Raw genomic sequence first — 12,015 nt, 5'->3', positions numbered from 1 at the left:
ATATCTAATAAAACGTGTCACTTTGAGTCCTGAGCTGGCCAAACATAATTATTTGATGATTAATTACCTGTATTTCTTAAATATATAGCAGAAAATGATCAAATAAATAGTAAAATTTTGAGGTGTTTCAGTCCTTAAATGTCCTCCAATTCATTGCTGCGTTCGAGGCAACTCGGAAGTCGGAAAAAAACGAGCTCCGAATTGTAAAAAATGAATTGAACGGCGTCGAACTCGGAAATTACAGGTCGGAAACTCGGGTATCATATCAGAGCTCCGACTTTCCGACTTGACGTCACGACAACATCAAAACATGGCAGCCCTCGTCTCAAACGGTTAGAATTTAGACATTTTAATTAATTTGTTGAGGTTTGAATGCATATTTTTGTGTATTATTGCAGTAGCCTATATGAAATACGTTTTTGTGATTGTTGTATGGTGTGAAATTGCGGTCTTCGTAGGCTATATGTGACAGAAATAACGTTTAACTGTTATCAAGGCTGTAGCTAATATGTGCACTCATCTGCGGCGTCTCCTCTCCTCCAAAATAAACATCATTTACTGCTGCATTTATTTTTCATATTCAGCTATGAGCCACAATATGCCAAACTTCCTTCAGGTAGGCTATCCATGTTTTCTTTCGGAAGTCGGAAATTTCCGAGTTGGGAATCCCGACCTCCGAGTTGTTATGAATCCTACATTCATTACTGTCGGACCCATGTTCCTGTGAACCAACTGTAAAATGTGAAACAGCAGAAATTATTTTAGAATTCCTGTTCCAATAAAAACAAATATAAATAAATAAATAATGTAATTGTAAGTAATATCATTGCTTTTTCCAATTTTTAGAAACTGCTTACACAACTAAAAAAAATTTATTTTAGACAAAAGCATCAAAAACTCAACAACTGTTTTGCAAAAAATAATTATATTAAATACTGATAATTTAAAGGATCATTACCATGCATGAGCATTTGGTGAGCTATCAGAGATGTGAGCAACAGAGTCCACAGCATCTTGACCGCAGCGGAGAAGAGCAAGATCAGCCGACTACAGACAAGTTAAATGTTCTGCACAAATGAACACAGGGAAATAATTCAAGGGCGGTAACACAGTTTTCAACTTCTTTTAAATTGCACATGCACAAATACGCCAATGTAATTCTCAGAGACAGAGACAAACATTTTGTCAGGTGTGAAACAAATTCTTACCTTGTCAGCCCGTTTTACACCGATTTCAATATGATGCCCTCTCCAAGCCACAGCTGGATTTATACTCCACACCAACTCAGAATAACGTCACCTCTGCTGTTTTCTCACACGGTGAGCATATCAAGAGACCAATATTTGCATTCGCTAACATGCATGCTGTCCCAATAAAGTAACTGTGTAAAGGTTCCGAGACAACATGCAAAAATCTCTGAAAAGCCATATGATTTGCATTATGTAAGCCATCGTGGTAAAGAACACAAGCTGCAAATAAACAAGGGAAAGAAACATTTACTGTCCTGCATGGAAACTGCTCCACAGGTTAAATTATCCATATATATCAACAACTGCACTTCCCCCACCGCTCCCCTGTCACAAGGTGTCCCCCAGGGGTCGGTGCTTGGTCCCCTCCTCTTCATCCTCTACATCCTCCCCCTTGGCCAGATCATCCGTCAACATGGACTCCATTTTCACTGTTATGCCGACGATATCCAACTGTACATTTCCACCAAAGCCATCACCAACAACACCCACTCCACCCTCAGCAACTGTCTCACAGAAATTAAATCTTGGATGCAAACAAACTATCTTCAACTGCAGTGACAAATCGGACATAATCATCATTGACCCCACATCCCGCACTAAAGCCAGCCACAACTTCTCCCTCACCTTTGATAACTGCACTTTGTCTCCCTCATCCCACAACTGCCCCCGCAACCTAGGAATCATCTTCGACAGTAAGCTAAGGTTTGACCTCCACATCAACCACATCACCAGGACCGCCTTCTTCCACCTCAAGAACATTGCCCGTCTCCGCCCCTCACTCACCTTCTCTGCTGCAGAAACCCTCATCCATGCATTCATCACATCCAGACTGGACTATTGCAACAGCATCCTCTATGGTCCACCATCCAAACTCCTCAATAAACTGCAATACATCCAGAACTCAGCCGCACGCCTGCAGCCATCTTTCTAATCAAAATTTATTGGGGTTTGTCCTCAAACAAGTATAAAATATAAATCTTTTCTAAATCAAGCTAAAAATCAAGCCAGAGCCTCAACAACAGCCGGGGTTTTAAATTAACATTGCACAAATTGTTTGCCTCACAGCTCGCAGCTTCAAGTTGATTGCAGGGCCACAAAGAATTGTTTAGCTCTCTAAAACAAGCCTGCAGAGGAAATATAGCACATACATACTGTGTTTTATCAAACTTCATGACGGATCCTCTCATTTTTAAAAACACATTTCCAATGGACAGGCAGAAATAGATTGAAGTAACGCTTCCATAGACACAGAATCAGACCAAGATGAACTGTTTGGATGAGAAGTTTGGCCGAGAACAATGAAGACCGAAAAGTTTGCATTGCCCATGAAAACCTAAACCGCAAATAGGTTAGTGTCAATCCTAGAATCCATTGTACTGTCGTACCAGCTCATTGTGGATTTGAACAGGTCTGAAATAACATCTTATTTTCGAAAAAAAACTCCATCGGCTGCCAAGAAGTTAGCCAAAACGACCAGATCGCTTACTTCTGCTTTAACACTTATGGATACTTGCTTTACACCCACCAGGTGTTTCTCAACACCAATGCAGTGTCACTTAATAACTCTCAAGCAGGGGTTAGTCGATGACTCTTGGAGGTGTTGATAATAACTAGTACAATAAAAAGGAAGGCATTTGACTTTAGTTATTTTTATTTAAAAAATACATTAACAATTTGACAAACAAAACAGGACCAGTGACTCAAATAGTCAACTTTTTTCAACACAACAGAAGAGCACGTGTAAATGCTGTGGAGCATGTTGTCATAGATGAGCCCAAAGACATAATGAGCCTTGAATAACTCTTCAAAGGCTGCCACGGCGGTCTGGCCTTTGCAGGGGATCGCCTTTTGATCCAGGGCGATGAAGAACCTGTGACAGAAATAACCATTACTAAAATTGAAGATGTCAAGCCATAGTTCTCAGGATTTCATGTTCCACCAGGCACTTTGCACTAGTAAAACAAAATATATTTTTCCCACATGTGACAGTTGACGGTTCCTGTCACTATGCCTCCAATTGATCATGCGCCCTGGCTACTTGGCCAAGGGGATGTCCCTTTGGGTGACTGGCAAGCGCACATGACTCTTACCCGGGACATGTGGGTTCAATCCCCGCCCGGGCCCTCTTCACCTTGCCACATACACACTACACACTTTGGATCTTGTTTTTATTTTTGCTGTCCAAGAGCAAGGAGGAAGGGTGGTCTGGTTTGCGCTCCCATCACATTAGTCCTCCCAGGTAGGAAGGTTGAAAGACTGGCTCCTTCCTGTTGGCAATTGAATGTTATGTTAGTGATTGTTTGTTAAAGGTATTCCTTTAAAAAAAAAAAAACTTTTACAGACTGCAACATTTTACTGGGCAAGACAAAAGTTATTTTTGTTTTATCATAAGGCACCACACCGATTTCAAAGAACCAGTTTTCTTTCCCACTGGTAACGAGACAAGTCCGAGCTGCGCCTCCAACTGCAAAGTCACGACTCCACTTCCAGGTATGAGACCAAAAATTGCATGTTTCCCGGGTCCTTTTGGGGAAAAGTGGGGAACATGGGACCCTTTTTCTAAAAAAGGGTTCTATATTCTCTATATCTTAAAGCAGAAGTAAGCAATATGACGCCCTCTCCAAGCCACAGCTGGGTTTATACTCCACACCAACTCAGAATAACGTCACCGCCCATCGTCGGATTCTCCTCCTCTGAAAGAGTCATTCGCCCCCTTCAAACACATCCTGGCTGCACGACCCGTTATCGTTGGAAAAGATCAAATACACCATTCGTGGTTCAACAGATACATTTTACAGATGTTGGCAGCCTCTCATCTCTCACTTTCAAAGAATGCAATCTATCTCACTGAAATAAAATATCATGGCATGATGTTTATAACTCAGATTCAGGAAGTACCATCATTTGCATCCGCTAACACGCACTGCTGTCCCAACAAAGTAACTCTGTAAAGGTTCCGACATAACATGCAAAAATCTCTGAAAAGCCGTTACCCTATGTAAATCATCTTGGTCCACCTCACAATCAAAAAACACAAGCTGCAAATTATAGCTGCTGCACAGCGATGGGTCGGGTCCGGGCTAAATTTAGGCAAATTCTGAATAATAGGAAGACAAGCCAGTTGACCTTGTAATGTTCACTTTACACCAGTTGTGGATTGAACCTGCAACATCTGGAACCAAAGACCATTGTGAATCACACTGAGCTACTGTAATTGGCAAGTGGCAGTGCTACGATGGCTTCACAAATTGAGTAAACCATTCACTGTCGTGCAGGCAGATTTGAAACCACTGTAAAAAGAGGTAAAATTCTGGTATATTAAACATCTGTGACTCTAAGATATTGAACATTTGTTTCACAAAGACCATCTGGTATTTTAGTCAACTCCCTGGTTGGGTCTTGAACCCACATCCTCCAACACCAAGAACCAGCTCCTAACTCAATGAGCTAATTGTCAGTGAGTGAGACCTGGTGTGTGACTTCTCAAATAGACTCAGGGAGTCACAAGCCAGGCAGAAGGTGTCATCGCAGCTTTCAAAAATGGTCAAAATGTCACAAATTATAATATCTACACAAAAATCTGATAAAACATAAATTGCATCTTGACAGCATGGAAATGTTGGTGATTTGTTTTTAGCGATAAGTGTTTTGCTTCTCAAGAGAAAATGTGATGTTTAAAAATGCCACTCTTACATTGACTCCAGTTGTTCCCATTAGAGCAGAATTCAAAATGTTCTAGAAAATTCAGTTTTTGAGATAAAATTCTGATATTTGCCAAACTTCATCAACCATGACTCCAAAATATTCTCAATTTTTTTCAGGAAGATTGAAAATGTATTTAGCAGGAATTGGATGATAGTATATGTTTACAATACTGTTTATAGTCAAACGTTTTCATGCACTGTATAGGCTCAATTTTTGATTAATCAAAAATCCGAGAACCAAGTTTTGTGGAGGACAGTCTGGAGATGCTCTCCAGCAAGTAGGCTATGGTGACAATTGAGCAAAAATTGTGGGAGGAGATACATTTTAAAAGTTTTACATCCAGTTAGGACACGGTACAGTTATTGAAAAAAGACGAGTGATGGACTTCATAATTTGTATTGAGTCTAAATGAACAAAAGTTTCAGCAGTATTGGGGCTACATTGTGGTGAGGTTTCAAAACTGTAGCATGTACCGTTGGTTTGGTAGGAATTGTTAAAGTTTTTAAATTTAAACGTTTTCCGTGCGATTACTGACGCCGGCGCCAATCACGCGAGATTTTGGACGGACCAGGAAGAGGAGCTTCCGCTGCAAACAAGCTATATATAAATATAGACTTGTTACATTTTTTTCGGAACAATTTCGCATTTCGGGGCTTCAATACAAGACGGACATTACATACGAGCAGCATGGAGGTATTTGGATGTTTTTTGGTGTGTCTTTTTGTTACGAAGAAAAGTGGTATCCATTTGCAACCGTTATATGGACATGCACTGCTACGCCGAGACCCCCTGTAACTCAGAAAAGCCACGGATAACTCTGAAACTTCTCCCAGCCCTTAGTCGACATGAGGGTGAGTAGATAATGGGTGCAATTTGAATTTTGGGTGAACTATCCTTTTAAGTCAGCATCGATGATGAGGGAAGTAAGAGGGAAAAAAGGGCGCTCATCCTCTAAGTCAGTGAGTCCATAAGGGGCCGGATTGGAATTGGGCCAGATAGTCACAAATTGCTGCCCTCCCACCATTGAGGACATCTACGTCAGCAGGTGCAGAAGCAGAGCATCCTGCATTATGAGACCCTACTGTACCCATCCTGCAAATGGACTGTTTGCCCCCCTCCCCTCTGGCAGGAGAAGACAACAAGACTGAGATGCAGCTTCTTCCCAGAGGCTGTGAGGCTGATGAACTCCCTCCCCTCACTACCTGAAATAAAGCGCTGACTCTGCACTTTGTGATCATGACATCACATGCATGCACTTTATTGCTCTGCTGCTTTCCACTGCCATCTTGTGGACATTAGTGTTGACCTCTTGCACTGACCTCTTGCCATTTTTTGTGTATGTATTTTGTGAATGTATTTTCTATGTGTCTGTTTTTAGATTGTGCCTGTTTTTGTTTAGATTTGTTTACTTTTTGTGATATCTTCAATATATCAGAATAAAGGAGCTGGTCTCTTCTCTGTAACCACTTGTATTATCAGCACATGTAGCATACTAACTAGTCATGGCAGCTTCATCATGGTAGGTATAGCACTCAGGGTCCTCAACATTGCCAGCGCCCCCTGCTGGGTCTGGAGTATAGTGTGTGACGACCCCTCCCGGCTCCTCCTGTGTCTCACTCTGCTCCTGTTTAGGTCTCTGGGAGAGTTGGTGGGTGGAGTCGGCGTTACCTGGCCAACAGGGTGTGGCCTCTGCCAGGCCTGCACCACCACAGCCTTTGTCTTTTGTTTGGTTTGCTGCTCATCCAACACACACCACACACATGTCCAAGCATCCATGCTCTGCACACACTGCTGATCCCTCTCTTACTTCCACACCACATCCATTCACCAGTATGGAGTCAGAGCAAGTTGCCCGTTCCATTATGGCCGACTGTGAGCTACGCCATCGTGTAGTCCGATCCACCCCCTTGGTTACACCTGCGCGTAGTCTGATCTTGCAACTGTGACAGGGTTATAGCAGAGACGTTCTAGGTGGAGGCACAACAGTGATTGGACATTAACCCACGGGGGAGGGCTTTCGCCTGCCTGGACAGGCACACACAGTAGCCTTTAAAGCAATAAGCGCCAAAGCAAAATGACGGGCAGGGCGGGCCGAACGGTTCAGTATTTTACCATAGGTCTACTGTTGCATCCCTACAAAATATTGTTACCGTATTGGCACTCCTTCCATATAGAGTCAGAATCAGTGCAGCAGATCTCAACAGCAGATCCTGTTGTTATATCTAACAGGTGATGCTACAATTTGCATGTGTTGTGGCCTACAGGACACTGACCAAATGGACAAACTGTGGCCTGCCTGTCAAGTAGTTCCCCCGTCTCACAGCAAGGTCAACTCTGAGCTTGTAAATTTTCTGCTTCTCACAAAACCACTGTGGAAAGAAACGGGAGCATACCTATGTTCCCCAGGTCCTATGTTGCCCATTTTTCCCAAAAAGCCCTGTTGCCGGTCGATGGACTCTCTACATATCTGGACTCTATCTATCTGTCCTGTCTAGTCTCTACCTGGTCTTTTTATTAAATCTAACCAACTCCTTTCTTCATTGCTTAAACCCAACCAATGGGACAATTCCACTTCTCACTCAAAAATAGGCAAAAAACTGCAAAGTAACAACTCCACTTCCAGGTATGAGACCAAAAATTGCATGTTCCCCGGGTCCTTTTGGGGAAAAGTGGGGAACATGGGACCCTTTTTCTAAAAAAGGGTTCTTTGTTCCCCGGTCACATACACAGCGGAGAACATAGGACCCGGGGAACATAGGGATTACCCCGAGAGAAAAAATCAGGAGGAGAGAAGATGAACATGTGTCTGCTTCACTAAATATTAGTATTATGTCATAAAACAACTGGAGCTTAATTAATCCTATGGGCTGAATTGGACCCTCACCCTCTGGCGGACCGGTTTTGGCCAGCGGGCCACATGTTTGACACCCCTGGTCTTAATCTGCTGAAAAAACGCAGCACACTCAAAATGTGTAAGTATCTCAATGTTTATTAAAGACATGCACACACAACAAAGTCTCTATAAAAAGTCAGGTTTATGTCTTCACAATGCCCAAGTCAATCCACACATGAATATAATTAGTGCTCAGATATAGATAATGTATTTCCTATTCAGAAGAAATAATACATGCAATTCAAAATATGTATATATAAATTTATTTTATTTTTTTTAAACACCATGAAGGCCGTTAATGAACATTTTTGCAAAATAGGTAGCCTATGTAGACAGATGAAAAGCGTTGAATATATAATGGCTGTGCATTTTTCATTTTCTGTAAATTTGAGACACATCCATAAACATTTCTGAATGTCTTTTTTCATATTATACATTAATCAACAACATGAATTCAGGATCCATGTTCAATAGGAGATTTAAAAAAAAACCTTTCTTAATTGTCAAACATACATGATTACATTTCAAAGAGGTTTCAGAACACACAGTAAAGCAACTTTGATAAACAATTGCAGTTAACAAAACAGCAAACTATTATCTAATTTAACAAAAAGTAGGCTATTATTTTTACAGACGATGTTGAGGTGAAACAGAGCTCCTCTTTGCTTCATCCTGTCTGTTTTATCTGGACAACTAACGCCAAACACAAGAGGAAAATCTGTCACAACACAACAAGGCCTTCAGTGCCACATATTCAAAGTAAAGCATGACCAAAACAAAACCTTAAAGCAGAAGTGAGTGGTCCGGTCGTTTTCGCTAATGCTGCGTTGGCAGGCTTTTGAAATCGTAAATTACAGCTTCAAGTCACAACTTACGACTTTGTAGCGTTTCAGGCAACCCACTCGTGTTTTTCCGACCTGTTTTACCGGTGAAAGTCACTATAACGGCCACTCGTAACTTCCGACCGGTGAACTCGTACCAGATCGAACTGGTACCACTTCACGGTCGGAAAAATACGAGTTTCCTTGAACGCACCATAACAGTCCTCGTCGCTACGTCACCACATTCACGGCGTTCCTTGGCTGCACACACAGCCCTGCATGCCGTTCTCTCTCCTCATTGGATAAAAACTGTAGGATACGATAAATGTTTTCTCTTCGGCTCAGAGCAGAGCAGAGGGACTGAGAGACCCGTGTTTCAGTCCAAACACTCTATGTAAGTGATTGCTGTCGGAAGATATAACTATTTAAGACTTATATTAACACAAATATATCACTCACTTCTGCTTTAATTTCTCTTACTTTGTACAGATGAAATTGTAAGTCAGATTGTCAGGCTCAGTGTACCATTTCCCATCTGCTTTGTTCATGGCCACACTCATATCGCACTCCTCGATTTTGGCAGAATTGGCAAAATTGTTGTACCCTAAGCTATGACTTTGGATCCAGAACCAGAACCCCAGGGTGCAAGTGTAGCGAAGGCCCAGCCACACGTAGGGAGTGTTGGCCTCTCTGACCTCGGCCTCAGCCCAGGCCTGATCCTGCTCATCAAGAATGGAGGCCAGGTCCATGTGATGTTCCCTGCAGTAGTACAGGGCATGTTCCCACGTCTTCTTCTCGGTGATCAGTACAAAAGGGGATGCTAGGAAAAAGAGAGAGAAAAAAACAATGAGTAAAGGGAAACACAAAATGATTTGACATAGCACATAAGAGAGAGTGAACATCTGAGAGAGAAACAGGAGGCTGCAACATGGAGGGTCACACTAAAATAACCACCAATTTATTCTATTTATCTATTTGCTTACTGTTCTTGTATGAATTTGTCAACATTTTATTGGAAAGTAACAGTTTCAGTATTAACTCGTGTGTGGCTACCAATAAGCAATTTACAATATGTGTGAACTGCACCAAATAAGCATGAGAACATGTGTTGTACCTTGGCTCCAGATCGTCACCTCACACAGAACTAAAAAGTCTGAGGGATATGCCTGATCATTGTTGTTGTTTTTTTTGACAGTGATGTTACGCGCCAGCTCTCCTTTAGGTAAATGAAAGCAGTTATTTTGCCCTCCCTTGAAGGAGCCAATAGTAATAGATCTGGAAAGGAGAAACATATAAACAAACAGTTAGAGGGAGATAAATAGCGTTGGCAGAGGGATGTTTGTGTTTTTGAGCTGAAAACTGAAAAAGAAAAAAGTAACTTGGCACAACACTGAGTTTCTATTCACATGGGTTAGGCAGCTGATGACTTTTACATGACTTTTAAACTAAAACTGTAACCATTTAACATCAAGCCACAGGAGTGAAAGTTAGAATAGTCTATTTTGACCAGAAAAAATTAAAATATGCAGCTCAACACAGAACACAACATAAAGGCATTACCGGTTCCCAATGATGATCTCAGCGTTGGTCATGTCAATGTTGTTCTGACCCTCATTGTAGATGCAGAAACAGGAAATGTTGAAGACATTCTTTAGGTCAATAGTCCAGAAGTGGGGGCCCCCCTTCTTGCTGTGGGCACAAGTCAATTTATTCCCATCGATGGCTTTCTCGGAGGATAATGTGATATTTTGTTCGGTGTTTATGAAGTTTGATGACTGATTAGTGAATGGTTTCTGCAGGTCTACCAGTATTTTTTCTCCACAAAGATCTGTTGTTGAAAACAAAAAATCAATATCAGTTCCTTGATATGTTTATTATATTACTATACCTTTTTGTCACAACTTGAGAGAGTTTACACAAATTACTGCAAAGATATGCATTTAATCCTGCTGCTGTTATTTGTGAATTTAGGCCTATATGAGGTTGTGCCATCTGTAAAATGTGAAACAGCAGAAAATTATTTTAGAATTCCAGTTACCAAGTTTTTTTTTTTTTTCTTCATGTAGTTGCATGTGATATAGTTGCTTGTTGCAGTTTTTAGCAATGGTAAAATGATACAGTAAAAAATGTGATATATTTAGATTAACACAGAATTTATTGAGGTAGAGTTATACAGTTAGATCAGTGTGTTTTTCCCTAAAGTATCAGTAAACAGAGGTGGAAAGATATGCAATCAATCCTACCTGTATTAGTGGTGGGCTCCATTGAATCAGCTGTAAAATATGAAACGGCAGAAAATTATTTTAGCATTCCTGTTACCAGGGGTTTTTTTGTTTGTCTTTGTGAATTTGAATTTAAATTTGAATTTGAAATGATTTATTCAGGATAGCTCCTTGAGATGAATCATCTCATTTTCGAGGGGGTCCTTCCACAAAATGATACACATGATAAAAAGTTGTTTCATGTAGTTGCATGTGATATAGTTGCTTGTTGCAGTTTTTAGCAATGGTAAAATGATACAGTAAAACATATGATGTATTTAGATAAACAGAATTTATTGAGGTAGAGTTATACAGTTAGATCAGTGTGTTTTTCACTAAGTATCAGTAAATAGAGGTGGAAAGATATGCGTTTAATCCTACCTGCATCCTTTGAATCAGCTGTAAAATATGAAACGGCAGAAAATTATTTTAGCATTCCTGTTACCAGAGTTTTTTTGTTTGTCTTTGTGAATTTGAATTTGAATTTGAATTTGAAATGATTTATTCAGGATAGCCCCTTGAGATGAATCATCTCATTTTCAAGGGGGTCCTTCCACAAAATGATACACATAATAAAAAGTTGTTTCATGTAGTTGCATGTGATATAGTTGCTTGTTGCAGCTTTTAGCAATGGTAAAATGGTACAGAGGAAAATTATTTTAGAATTCCTGTTCCAATAAAAAATAATAATAATAATAATAATGTAATGACATATAATATCATTGCTTTTTGCAATTTAGAGAAACTCACTAAAAGTGATTTTTTTTAGATAAAAGCATCAAAAACTCAACAACTGTTTTGCAAAAAAATAAAAAAATAAATACTGATCATTTAAAGGATCATTACCAATCATGAGCATTTGATGAGCTATCAGAGATGTGAGCAACAGAGTCCACAGCATCTTGACCAAAGCGGAGAAGAGCAAGATCAGCCGTCTACAGTTAAATGTTCTGCACAAATGAACACAGAGAAATAATTCAAGGGCGGTAACACAGTTTTCAACTTCTTTTAAACTGCACATGCACAAATACTCAAATGTAATTTTCAGAGAAAGAGACAAACATTTTGTCAGGTGTGAAACAAAT

General features: G+C 40.4%; 1 protein-coding gene across 1 annotated transcript in view; it reads left to right on the top strand.

Moving 5' to 3' along the window:
- Positions 1 to 12,015, top strand: part of mrpl32 (mitochondrial ribosomal protein L32) — a 133,402-nt gene that overhangs the window by 82,159 nt on the left and 39,228 nt on the right. The gene's annotated exons all lie outside the window — the stretch shown is intronic.

The sequence above is a fragment of the Trachurus trachurus genome (genome assembly GCF_905171665.1).
Source record: "Trachurus trachurus genome assembly, chromosome: 16".
Lineage (NCBI taxonomy): Eukaryota > Metazoa > Chordata > Actinopteri > Carangiformes > Carangidae > Trachurus > Trachurus trachurus.
The sequence above is the reverse complement of the archived record's forward strand: the minus strand, read 5'-3'. Positions and strand labels throughout refer to the sequence as shown.